A 13,745-nucleotide genomic window follows, 5' to 3' on the forward strand; every position below is an offset into this window, starting at 1 on the left:
GACACGTTTTCGAGCCGGTATTGTTTTATACACGATGAACTATACAAACTATCAGCCTCTCACAATAGGGGCTCACGAAGCCAAGATAACGGGTCTGCAACTTCCAATCATACATAGAAACAAAATGCCTTTAACCGGTACAGTTTACTTTTGGTGGTGAACTATAGTGATGCAATATTTATCCGAACTGCGGGACTGCAGAGACTTCGGGACCAGCTACACCACTCAGTAGTGTCAGCGGGGAGGCTTTCCAGAATCCATAATCTGCGTGCACGTGTTTTCCGAGATTCATTTCTTCTTTTTGTGACGCGATCGACAGGCCCATCGTAACTTACCTCGGGCGCTGGCACGATTATGAGTTGTGGGGCTCGCGGCATGCAGTTTTCGAGCCGATTCGGCGTATTCATTAATCGAGAATATAATTTTATTCACTACTGCGCTCTGTGTGCATGAACAGTGGGCTCCACTGCCAGACCCAGCGGCGGCTTTATGTTTGCTGAACTGTCTCATTGGAGGTAATCCCAACGTACAACCTGCAAGAGAGCATTAAATGCAGTGAAATTAATTCTTGGCAAAACAAAACTAGACAAAAAAGGTAACCCGAATAAGACACGGAAAAAGGCCACTTTCCTGAACCCTATATGCCTCTTCCTGTGATGTACAGACCAGGATTCGGGTTGTATCATTGGATGTATCCTACTTTTTCCCCAACTCCCATTACCTAATCCCTCTCCCCTAGACACCAAAATTCGCTAAAGCGTAACATGGCGTCCTTGTATCCCTTGTACATAAAATAAATGCGTGTTACCACCTGTATGCATTTTGAAGACAACGAGGACGCAGTGCGATTTTTTGATGTTAAACAAGGATGTCAAACAGGGAAAGAACTTACCTGAGTCGGAAATGAAAAAAAAATGTTCAGGAGTATTGTCACTGGCTTCCCAATCGTAAAAACTTCTTCTTAAAGAAAGGTTAGAGAAGCGCGAAAGCTTTACCACACCAACACCGCTTCAGAAGTGCGTCGTCGTCGTCATCATCATCATCATCATCATCATCACCATCATCATCATAATCAAGAGATCCACTCTGTTACCCTTAATGACCAACGGTTAACTTGGCTTCGCATTACATGCCCAGCCCACACCCATTTCTTATTCTTAATTTCGACTAATATGTCCTTAACACGCGTTTGTTCCCTGATACACTCCACTCCCTTCTTGCACCTTAATGTTACACCTATCATCTTCCGTTCCACTGCTTGCTGAGACGTCCTCAATTTAAGTTGAACCCTCTTAGTGAGCCTTCAAGTTTCTGCCCCGTAGGTGAGTACTGGTAAGATGCAGCTGTCATTCCCTTTCTTCTTCAGGGACAATGGTCGGCTGTCATTCATTACTTGAGAATGCCTGATGAATGCACTCCACCCCATTTTTACAGAGAGAGAGAACAATCTTTAATGAAAACTGGCGATGTCAGCCCAGCTAAGATGCCTGGCTTGCTACGCCAGATGAATGCGATGACGATGATGATTATAATGATGAAGAGGAATACATATGATTTGAACTAATTACAAAGTCTGATCAAGACTTGTGTCTTTTATTTATGCCAATAAGGCTTTCGTTGCACGAGCCACACGTTTGGAAGAGTTCCAAGGACCTAATACGTCCCTCAGTTCTAGTCTTGCGGACAGCGGCCGGCCCAGGGACACTGCAAGAGACACTCTTTGTGTAGTAAAGCGCACACAGTCACTTATTAGGTGTTGGAGGTCTTCACGCACACCACACAGTGGGCAAAGAGGCGTATCCTTCTAATTATCTCTGTCTCATGGTTGGGATCCGGTGTCACAACTTGGCCTAAGTAGATATATTCGCTTAGAAGTGCGTCAAAACTTTCGCTATATATATGTGCTTCCAGCCTTCGCTAAAAGTGCGTCCAATCTATTGTCAAACCTACAAAGACCCAATCAAGGCGACGATTTATCGCGCACAAAGTAAACGCATCTGCGAACGATCTGAATGCACGCTGAATCGTTGTTTATGAGATAAAGGTATACTATTGTACTTTTTCGTCTTGATCGATGCGTGCATTGTCTTATTTAGAACAACTGCTTTTTCGCAATTTTCAAGTAACGGTATCGACACAACGAAAGCCCGGTTCCACGTACGCGCTGTGTGTCTAGAGATCTTATCAGAGCTTTTTTGTAGACCAAACGGCCTATGGGGAAACGCGTTAGTTTTTTGGCAGAATGCCGGCGGTACCACTAAAATAGCTTGCGCTTTAAAACTGGCAGTGCAAATCATGCAAGGCTAAAAGTACTGAGGGCAATCATGAAAATCTACAAGCATGGGGAAGTAAGGAAAGCATAATAAAACAACGAAACAGGGATGTTAGACACGGCGCTGACACAGACAATAGAAAAATCACAATTAACGGCACTTATTGTCAACCACTTTGAAATGTCGTAATGCGAAAAGAATAGCCCAGAGAAGTCCAGCCCATAGAATGGGAAAACAGGTATCCGAACCCACTGCCTCTCGTCGAGTGCTTAGAGTGAACCGAGCACCAGTTGTTGGGCAACTAAGTTATGATAGAAAGAGGGGAAGCAATGATGCAGCGAGAGTACCGCGTCCTAATAAGAGAGCCTCCACCTTGTCAATCAGTCCCGGATAACGTCTCATATATAAGCGGTGCGCAGTCTCGATTCCGTGATGTTAGTGGCTCATCTGTGGAGAAACCGCGAGTGTATAGCTAATTAAAAGGTACCCGCCTTCTCTTCTTGGTACTGATTGAACGACACACACACAGACACACACACATACACACACACACACACACACACACACACACACACATATATATATATATATATATATATATATATATATATATATATATATATATATATATATATATATATATATATATATATATATATATATATATAAGACAGAAACAAGGGTTGGCAGTCAAGAAAACCTCGTAAAGCAAAGGGGAGGATGTAGTTGGTCAAGATGAAGAATTTGGAAAATAAGAAAGTGGAGAGTGGCGCTGGTCCGAGTGGCGCTGGCTACCACCCCCAAGCGCAGGAAACAAAAACACCTGAACATAAATACCCCAGAAAGTGGAGGCTAAAGCAGCCCCGCCGGTAGCGTAGTGGTTATCGCACCAGACCGGTATTCTGGAGGTCGTGGGTTCGGATCCCACCTGGCGGGCATTTTTTCTCCACTTTCTTATTTTACAAATTCTTCATCTTGACCAACTACATCCTCCCCTTTGCTTTCCGAGGTTTTCTTGACTGCCAACCCTTGTTTCTGTCTTATTTTCAACGAGCCCCTCATTTCCTATTCTGATTCGCTACATGCATAGCGAGGGCCTCTGTTCTGGCAGTCTTGGTGCCATAGGGAGATTAAGAGGGTTCAACGCTGGTCGACCACTCTCGACATGCCGTAGACGCTCGAGTCACGGCCCGGGGGTTAAAAAGAAGGTCCCCTTCACCCCGAGAAGTCCGAGTGGCGCTGGCTACCACCCCCAAGCGCAGGAAACAAAAACACCTGAACATAAATACCCCAGAAAGTGGAGGCTAAAGCAGCCCCGCCGGTAGCGTAGTGGTTATCGCACCAGACCGGTATTCTGGAGGTCGTGGGTTCGGATCCCACCTGGCGGGCATTTTTTCTCCACTTTCTTATTTTCCAAATTCTTCATCTTGACCAACTACATCCTCCCCTTTGCTTTCCAAGGTTTTCTTGACTGCCAACCCTTGTTTCTGTCTTATTTTCAACGAGCCCCTCATTTCCTATATATATATATATATATATATATATATATATATATATATAATGCCGCGAACCATACATTGGGTTTGTTTATTTGTGTTTACCGCCGGCTGCGCCCGTCTGTGTTATCTCTGCGCCAAGGGAAGCGCGTGTTCCATTCTTTCTTTCTGTGCCGCATGTGTTATCTGTTGTGATAGGGAGAGCATTCCGATCTAACGTGAACAGCCCAGAATAATCTTCTTGGATCTACTATGTTCTCGATGCGAATCGACGTTTCGAGAACCACGCGCGCCAAAAGATAAAAAGCCTGCAGTGCGGACGCCGGGGCATTCGATTCTGCGACGCTCGCCGACGCACGTACGTCACTTTGTTGACCACTGCTTCGCCGCCTCTGTATTCTTTTCAGTTGTTAGGGGAGCACAAGTTCGCTCCAATAAACTTGTTTCTTTTCCAAACAACTGCTTCGTCCTTGGCTACGTGACATCTGGTGGAGGTGCGGGGTACGCACCCTTCATGCCCACTACAACCTCTGGAAGCCGCCAAGCCAGTCCAACAAGAGCCAGCCTCCGCGTGCAAGATTTACCACCCGGGTTCGGTCTACTACCGGAGAAGACGAAGAAGAAAAACGTCGCAACCAGCACCATGCTCAACCAAGCCAATCCTCCTGTCGTTCTGCAGCAGCCACGGGAACCGCCATCATTCCGAGGAGCCCCCGCAGAAGACCCAGAAGAATGGTTGGAGAAACTGGAGCGCGTCCGGAAATTCAACAGGTGGGACGACGCAGAAACGTTCCGGCACGTTTTCTTTTACTTGGAAGATTCGGCTCGCACTTGGTTCGAGAACCACGAGAGCTCCTTGACAAACTGGGCTCAGTTCAAAAGCGAGTTCACTAAGACCTTCACTACCGTCGTGCGGAAAGAAAGAGCCGCCCTTTTCTTGGAAACGCGCACGCAACACCCCAACGAAGGTGTCGTGATCTTCGTTGAGGAGATGAAGCAGCTATTTCGCCGCGCGGACCCCGAAATGACGGAAGAAAAGAAGTTGCGCTTCTTAATGCGCGGAGTGAAGGAGGAACTGTTTGCTGGACTTGTCCGAAATCCGCCCAAAACCGTCGCCGAATTCGTGACCGAAGCCAGCACCATTGAGAAAGCCCTCGAAATGCGTGCTAAGCAGTATGACCGCAACTTTGTTGGCGCGGCCAATGCGAACGACTTTGGCAGCACGCGGATCCCGGCCGACAGCCTACGCGAGACTATCCGCGCAATAGTGAGAGAGGAGCTGCGCAAACTTCTCCCAACGCCGCCGCAACCCCAAGTCGCTTCTCTCACCGACGTCATTAGAGAAGAAGTGCAACAAGCGTTGGGAACTTCTACGGCATCCGAGCTACCCCGAGAGCCACAAGCTATGACATACTCCGCGGCTGTTCGTCGACCCCGCCCTGCTCCAACACGCCGTCAAGAGGCCCCGCCGTACCGCCGCCCACTGTCACCCGCCCGACCCCCGGTAGCCCGAAACCAGACGCCGAGGAAGACGGACGTATGGCGAACTCCCGATAACCGTCCTCTGTGCTACCACTGCGGAGAGGCCGACCACATTTACCGTCGCTGCCCATACAAGAGACTCGGACTGCGTGGTTTCTCCGTCGACGCACCTCGCCCTCTCCCTGGCCAACGACCACGTGAGATCGACGAGTATCTATCTGAAACCAGCCGTGGCCCAGCGCGTTTCAACCGTTCGCCGTCGCCCTACCCATACCAATCGCCGAACCGCCGTAGCAACGCTGACTTCGCCCGTGGAAGGTCCCCCAGCCCACGCGGGGGAAACTAAAAGCAGCAACTTCTGGAGGTGAAGTTGCTCTATGGCGAAAAACCGGAAACCCTCCAACGACGCAAGGACTCGCCGAAGACAGTGATTCACGACATGCCCTCATCCCGACGACCCGACCTAACCCTGACGAGACTCCCGAACACGACGACAGCTATACGCCGCGACGCTTACCCAACCTGAACGAGACGTCCGCTGAGAAGACGTGGGCAACGACGACGCACAGTGCCCGACCGTCAACACGCACAAGCCGAGATGCGACGCCCCGACGCACCCGGAACTCGAGGATGGCGGCATCCGACGTCAAGGTGTCCATCGACGGTTTTGATGTAGTCGCCCTCGTTGACACGGGAGCCGACTACTCCGTAATGAGCGGACCATTTGCGTCTAAGCTGAAGAAAGTTATGACCAGATGGGACGGTCCGCACATACGCACAGCAGGAGGCCACCTCGTGACGCCAAGTGGAACGTGCACATCGCGCGTCACCATAGACGGCACAACGTACCCTGCGGCGTTCGTCGTTCTGCCTAACTGCTCCCGCGACGTGATTCTCGGAATGGACTTTTTGACGGACAACGGCGCAATAATTGACCTGCAGACCAAGTCGATAACATTTTCCCCCGATCACTCCACGACGCCGCAGCCGAACCCCGATCACCGTGCTGCTGTCAGGATCGCCGACGATCACATCACCCTGCCACCCCGCGCAAGCTTGATGATCGCCGTCTACTGTGAGGATGCTGCTTCTGACATCGACGCTATCGTAGAGAGTGATCGAAGGTTGCTTCTCGACCGCGGTGTCTCCGTCGCAAGAGGCATTGCGCACTTTAAGCAACGCCAATCTCACGTTTTGGTCACTAATTTCACCGAAGAGTACCAGCATTTAAACAAGGGAGCTGCAATTGCGTTCCTCGAAGAAACGCAAGAAGCAAGTGATGTGATCGCAGTCGCCGACTTTGAACGCACACCCGTAGAAACCTTCAAGCTCCCGCAGCCCTTCGACGTGAATCCGGCGCTACCGCAAGAACAACGGAAAAAATTATTGACTTTGCTGCGTCGCTATACGCCTCGAGCGCGGCCTGTAGGGGCGCCACTGAAATCCCCCTAGCGGCCCGCTTCGAAAGCAGGCGCGGGAGTCCCCGGCCCGCTCCTCACTGTCGCCGTAGCTTTTGGAGCTCGTTCAAGACAGCGATTTACCGTTTGTCCGCGTTCGAAATACCGAATAACGTGGAGCAGGCACTCTGTTTGGAAGCGTGGTATGTTCACGAGAGTATAAACGTTTATGAGGCGATCTTAGTGAGATCTATATGAGCGCCGGGCGTGTGTCACAGGCCAGCGTCCCGAAGCCAGAATTTGCATGCAGCTGATTGCAATTCCGCTGCCTTGAAATTTCGTGACTGTGTCTTCGTAAGCAGTGTTTCCTCCGATGGTCATGTAGCGGCCATACACACTATGATGCGAATCGACTTTGTGCACTTAGAAAATCTAGCGGAGCACTCATACCTGACAGCACGCAAGTTACGCCTGCCAATATCACATATCAGATATTGATCAGTACCATGAACAAGCCAATGCGGCATAAATTTCACAAACATTGTACCAAAGAAGTACGATGGATAATGCAAAATTACACTCCGGAGACAGCACACGACGACAAATTTAATGCTGGGTCGTCTTGTCCCGAGGTGAGCGCTCGCAAAGATTCATCTGTTACATTGATCCTCCACGAGAAGCGCGAAGATGGGCTTATAGAGTAATCCGCGTCTGCGACCAAACTCTTCTTCGAAACATCATCGTATGACACAGAGAGACTGCAGAATCTAGCATAAACCTAAATCAGAGACCCTTATCAGATACGACACTCTTCCAACGAGCCCGTGTGTACGAGATTTGGGTGCACGTTAAGGATCTCCAGGTGGTCAAAATTAATCCGGAGCCTCCACTACGGCGTGCCTTATCGTCTCCGTTGCGTCGGCGCGTTACACCCTGCAATCAATCAATCAACTCTTCCAACGACACCTCGTATCGCTTGTGAACTGCCTACCCTGTATTCTTCAAAAAATGAGTCCGTCGAGTGATCAGCCGTTTTTCAAGGCGAAAAACAAACGAAAAGGGAACACGCAGATTGTGTGTGTGATTGCTAAAACGATCATTTGTTGATTTCGCTCCGCATTTGTAAACAACGATAGTTGAGCGTCCTCCTCCTAATCCCCCCCCCCCCCCATGTCTAGCGAAATATCAGTGCATTTCGCATCTAGTTGGTCTGGTGAATACTACCTTGCTCAAACAAACGTCTTTAGCATTTCAGAAGCTGCACTCGTTTTTTTTTTATTCCCGTACGACTATTCTATTTATTCCTTTCTGCAGACCATTCATTTTCCCGTGGTTTCATTAACATATACCTTGGTTCTTACTATAAGGCATGAGTGGGCACATATCTGACTTAAGATTTTCTTTTCTGTACTTAACATTTTCGCGTGGCTTATATTCCCATAAAAGGCACAAGTTTTTGTCAGCTATTGGGTTATCACGTCCCCGAAACATATTTTTCTACGACGTACATATTCGAAGCAAAGCCGCATTTGTTGTCTGCGCTGCAACACGAACCAACCTCTTACAGTGCCAATATCAGGTCTAAACGAGGCGACAATAAATAGAATTCACTTGTGCTGACGTGTTCGAAGGTGACAGCGGTGATATGCTGCTGCCACCGCCGACGCCCGCAAGAGCGGACAAGAAGCGCGCAGAACCGCCTCACCGGGTAGCTCTTGTTGCCGTTAGAGCGCTCTACCAAGACGCAGCTGTTTTTTTAAGTGCCCTAAACGTGCAGTTAGCTTACAGACGTCACCATAACAAGTTGTTTAGAGCGCGGAAAGGCAAAGAGAAGCGAAAGAAAACCAAAACACTGCATGACCACATATCAACCACGCAGCGCTAATCCCGCAAACGCCGCGGAGAAGCGGCGGCAGGCGGCGCAGCGATCGCGAATCTCGAGGCGTATAGCGAATGTTTTTCGTCGAGCGCAAAACTACGTCAGACCCCTCTAGCGAAGCACCGAATAATAATCGAAGACGGAGCCCGGCCTACCCGACAGTCACCGTACCGCGTCTCTTCACACGAACGGGAAGCCATCCGGACTCAAGTCGACGACATGCTCAGCGACGACATTATACAGCCATCGAAAAGCCCCTGGGCTGCGCCCGTCGTACTCGTAAAGAAAAAAGACGGCACATTAAGGTTTTGCGTTGACTACCGGCGACTGAACAAAATCACGAAAAAGGACGTGTACCCCCTCCCCCGAATCGACGACGCCCTCGACCACCTCTGCCACGCGAAGTACTTCTCATCGATGGACCTGAAGACCGGATACTGGCAAATTGAAGTGGACGAGAGAGACCGAGAGAAGACTGCATTTATAACCCCAGACGGCCTATACGAGTTCAAGGTGATGCCGTTTGGGCTGTGCACAGCACCAGCGACGTTTCAAAGAGTCATGGACACTGTGCTAGCGGGCCTTAAATGGCACACCTGCCTCGTATACCTCGACGACGTAGTGGTATTCGCCCGGACTTTCGACGAACACCTTGCAAGGTTGGAGTCTGTACTCGAGGCCATTCGTACGTCGGGGTTGACGCTGAAGCCTGAAAAGTGCCGTTTCGCATACGGGGAACTCAAGTTCTTGGGCCACGTCGTCAACGCCGCGGGAGTCCTACCTGACCCGGCAAAAACATCAGCCATTGCGAACTTCCCAAGGCCGAAAGACAAGAAGGGCGTGCGAAGATTTCTCGGGCTGTGCGCATACTACCGGCGCTTCGTCGCAAACTTCGCACGAATTGCAGAGCCACTCACGCGCTTGACGAAAGATAGCACCCCTTTCAGCTGGGAAAACGACCAAGAAAAAGCATTCGGCGAGCTGCAAAAACTCCTGCAAAGCCCACCCGTGCTCGCTCATTTCGACGAAAATGCCGAAACGGAAATGCACACGGACGCCAGTGATATAGGCTTGGGTGCCGTCCTTGTCCAAAAGCAAAGCGGCTGCGAAAGGGTAATCGCCTATGCCAGCCGTGGTCTGTCGAAGGAGGAGAAAAACTATTCTGCCTCTGAGAAAGAGTGCCTGGCTATTATATGGGCGATTTCAAAATTTCGCCCATACGTGTATGGAAGGCCATTTAAGGTTGTAACAGACCACCATGCGCTGTGTTGGCTCGCCAATTTGAAGGACCCCTCTGGCCGTCTTGGGCGGTGGAGCTTGCGCCTGCAGGAGTTCGACGTTACAGTCGTTTATAAATCCGGCAGGAAACACTCCGACGCCGACTGCCTGTCCCGCGCCCCCGTCGAACCACCACCACAAGACTCTGATGAAGACAGCGCGTTCTTCGGGATCGTGACGGAGAGCGACCTAGCCGCCCAGCAGCGTGCCGACCCCGACTTACGCGTCATAATCGAGTACCTCGAGGGATGCAACGTTGCCGTTCCTAGGTCCTTCAAACGCAGCTTACCAGCATTCAGCCTGAGGAACTCCGTCCTTGTGAAGAAGAATTTCAGCCCCGGAACAAGAGCGAATTACCTTCTCGTCATCCCCGCGGACCTTCGTGACGAAATTTTGGAAGCGTGCCACGACGACCCGTCTTCCGGACATCTGGGCACAGCCCGCACTATTGGAAAAATCAAGGCGAGGTGCTACTGGCCCGGCCTTACCTCTGACGTCACCCACTACGTCCGGAGCTGCCGTGACTGCCAGCGACGAAAAACGCCGCCGACAAGACCCGCCGGACTTCTGCAACCGATCGCCGTCCCATCGAGACCATTTCAACAGATTGGAATGGACCTTTTAGGCCCGTTCCCTACGTCACGATCACAGAACAAGTGGATTGTCGTAGCGACAGACTACATGACGCGCTACGCAGAGACCGCCGCTCTTCCGAGGGGGACTGCACAAGAAGTGGCGAAGTTCTTTGTAAGCCAAGTTGTGCTGCGACATGGAGCCCCGGAAGTCCTAATCACAGACCGTGGAACGGCATTTACTGCGGAGCTGATGCAAGGAGTATTACGCTACAGCAACACGGATCACCGAAGAACGACGGCGTACCACCCCCAAACGAACGGACTAACAGAACGTCTGAACAAGACAATCGCAGATATGCTGTCAATGTACGTGGACGTTGAACATAAGACTTGGGACGAAGTGCTCCCGTATGTCACGTTTGCGTACAACACGGCTATCCAGGAGACGACGCAGCTGACGCCGTTCGAGCTTGTCTACGGTAGAAGGCCGACTACGATGCTCGACGCCATGCTTCCGCACGTAGAAGACGACGACCTCAACGCCGACATCCACGGATATCTTCAACGTGCGGAGGAGGCCCGCCAGCTCGCTCGAGTTCGTATAACGGACCAGCAGCTGGTGGATGCGGGCCGTTACAACCTCCGACGCCGAGACGCCGAGTACCAACCAGGGGATCGTGTGTGGGTTTGGACTCCCATCCGACGACGCGGACTCAGTGAGAAGCTCCTGCGACGGTATTTCGGACCCTACGAGATTCTACGACGTGTTGGCCAACTTACCTACGAAGTGATCCCCGATGGTGACTCCGGCACATCACGACAACGCACGCGGCCTGAAGTCGTCCACGTGGTTCGCTTAAAACCTTTCTACGGACGATGACGAACTTTTATTTTCATTTGTTCGGACTGTCGCTTATGTTAGCATCGGGTCGATGCACTCTTAGAGGGGGGGTAATGCCGCGAACCATACATTGGGTTTGTTTATTTGTGTTTACCGCCGGCTGCGCCCGTCTGTGTTATCTCTGCGCCAAGGGAAGCGCGTGTTCCATTCTTTCTTTCTGTGCCGCATGTGTTATCTGTTGTGATAGGGAGAGCATTCCGATCTAACGTGAACAGCCCAGAATAATCTTCTTGGATCTACTATGTTCTCGATGCGAATCGACGTTTCGAGAACCACGCGCGCCAAAAGATAAAAAGCCTGCAGTGCGGACGCCGGGGCATTCGATTCTGCGACGCTCGCCGACGCACGTACGTCACTTTGTTGACCACTGCTTCGCCGCCTCTGTATTCTTTTCAGTTGTTAGGGGAGCACAAGTTCGCTCCAATAAACTTGTTTCTTTTCCAAACAACTGCTTCGTCCTTGGCTACGTGACAATATATATATATATATATATATATATATATATATATATATATATATATATATATATATATATATATATTTATAGAGAGAGAGAGAGAGAGTGAGAATAAACTTTATTACGTGTATCGTAATGTGGTGTGGTGTTCTCAGTCCAGGACTCCATTGGAGACCCCTGCTGCCACGGCCGTTTCAACCAGCGTAAGCTGGGAATCGAGACCGGAGCTGGACAGCTCCTTCTCCCACTGTTCACGGAAGGGTACGCGATTCTTTGAATCTTAGAATTTGCCCAACACTCCCATACCATGTGGTACAGGTACCAGGGGCAGCGCAAAATTTGCACAACGGGAAGTACTGCGTCGGATGAAGCAAGTGGAGTTTGGTCGGATGAGGAAAGGTATTTGTTTTGAGGAGCCGGAGGCAGTGCTCCTTGGTTAGAGATTCGTGGGCGGGAGGATGGATCATTCTTTGACACGTTTGACAGTACCCCGTTATCTCTTGATACGTAAACAAAGGACACGCAGTCTCTAACCAAGACCCTCGTGTCGCCTGACGGGATAGATCTCGGGTGAGGTCGTGGGCGGTCATGTTGCCCTGGAGGGTTGAGTGGGCTGGTGTCCAAACAATCTTCATTTTCTTCCGGGTGGCTTTTGCAGAAGGATGTCCGGAGGCGTCTTGGAAATTCTACCACAAAGGAAGTTTCGGCGAGCCTGTTGCGAGTCCGTAATAACGGTATCCGCGTTCATCTGCGAGATGGCCAGAACAATGGCCGCTTCTTCAGCCTGTGTAGGGGTTGTGAACGGTAAAGTGACGCTGGTAATGTGTTTCACGGTTGAAGTAACCACGGCGGTCATGGCTTCTCTTCTCGGTGGCGGCGGCGGCGGCTGGGGAAACGTCCAGCCACTGACTCGTGTAAGTGCACCCGTGGGGCTTAACTGAGTCATCTGACTAGAGTGCAATCCGCACAGTGACATGTTTTCTCTTATTAGCGCAGCAGCACTTCTTCCCCCTCCTTGAATTTTGCGGGTGTGTGATGACGCCTTAGCAACGGTGTCAGAGGGGTTAAATCGCCAGCCGAATTGCTCAGAAGAAGGGGGAAGGGGTATGAACCGGCCTGGTATTATTAGGCCTGACGCTACGGTTTGAGGTCAAACGGTACCCGCAGCTTGGCGCATACGATGAGTTTGGCGTTGCCTGCCAGGACGTTAAGCTTAACATTTGGACTGCCAAACGTTAAGCTTAAACATACGAACAAGTGTGGTTGGCCAAGTCTCTTAGTCATAGCAACAGAAAAAAGAAGAAAAAAAACACGAAGGGAAAGGAGGCTGGTGATGCTTTCACGCCCACATAATACGTAGCACATGTGTTGATATCTTCTGCGCCCTAATCAAGCTCTCCGACCGTAGATACCCGCAGAAGTATTGGACAACGCTTATAAAAATCTAATATAATCACTCAATCGCTTCGCTACGTAAGAAAATTCGGTCAATCAATCAACCAATCAATCAATCAATCAATCAATCAATCAATCAATCAATCAATCAATCAATCAATCAATCAATCAATCAATCAATCACCCAAAGCCCAGAAAAGTTTTACATACCGACAAGGCAGCACGTATACCAGCGGCGGTATGTTGCACAACGCGATGCGTCAATTTCTTTTGTGTTACCCACATGTAGGTGGCGCAAGCATGTAAGTGATGTACATGTATGCGGCGAAGCCAAAACTATGCCTTCACATTTTTTCTATCAGCGTTGTCGTATTTTCACTTCGTTTTTGGCGGTAGTTCACTGCGCAAAGTCCTGAAGGCGCGGCGTTTGCTTGCACGCGAGTGCGTTACAACGTGTTCGCATAATGAATGCAGCTCTCATATTGGCCCTAGAATCTTCAATTTTGTCCCTCTTCACAAGGAACGCAGGAAAAATCTCTCGAGTCGGCTCACGTGATTTCAAGGCGAAAGCCTGGGATTACCGAAGCGTTCTTTATTTTTACATCGTGTTTG

At 50.2% G+C, this 13,745-nt stretch overlaps 1 protein-coding gene across 1 annotated transcript in view; it reads right to left on the reverse strand.

Moving 5' to 3' along the window:
* The window catches only part of LOC144174516 (phosphate-regulating neutral endopeptidase PHEX-like), a 190,251-nt gene extending 178,512 nt beyond the window's left edge, over positions 1-11,739 (reverse strand). Inside the window, exon 1 of the mRNA XM_077703256.1 lies at positions 11,161-11,739. The gene's annotated coding sequence lies outside the window, so the exon portion shown is untranslated. The remainder of the gene's footprint in view (positions 1-11,160) is intronic.
* Between the last annotated feature and the right edge of the window lie 2,006 nt (positions 11,740-13,745).

The sequence above is a fragment of the Haemaphysalis longicornis genome, unplaced genomic scaffold, assembly GCF_048455015.1.
Source record: "Haemaphysalis longicornis isolate Haplotype H1 unplaced genomic scaffold, Haemaphysalis longicornis Haplotype H1 scaffold_3, whole genome shotgun sequence".
Classification (NCBI taxonomy): Eukaryota; Metazoa; Arthropoda; class Arachnida; order Ixodida; family Ixodidae; genus Haemaphysalis; species Haemaphysalis longicornis.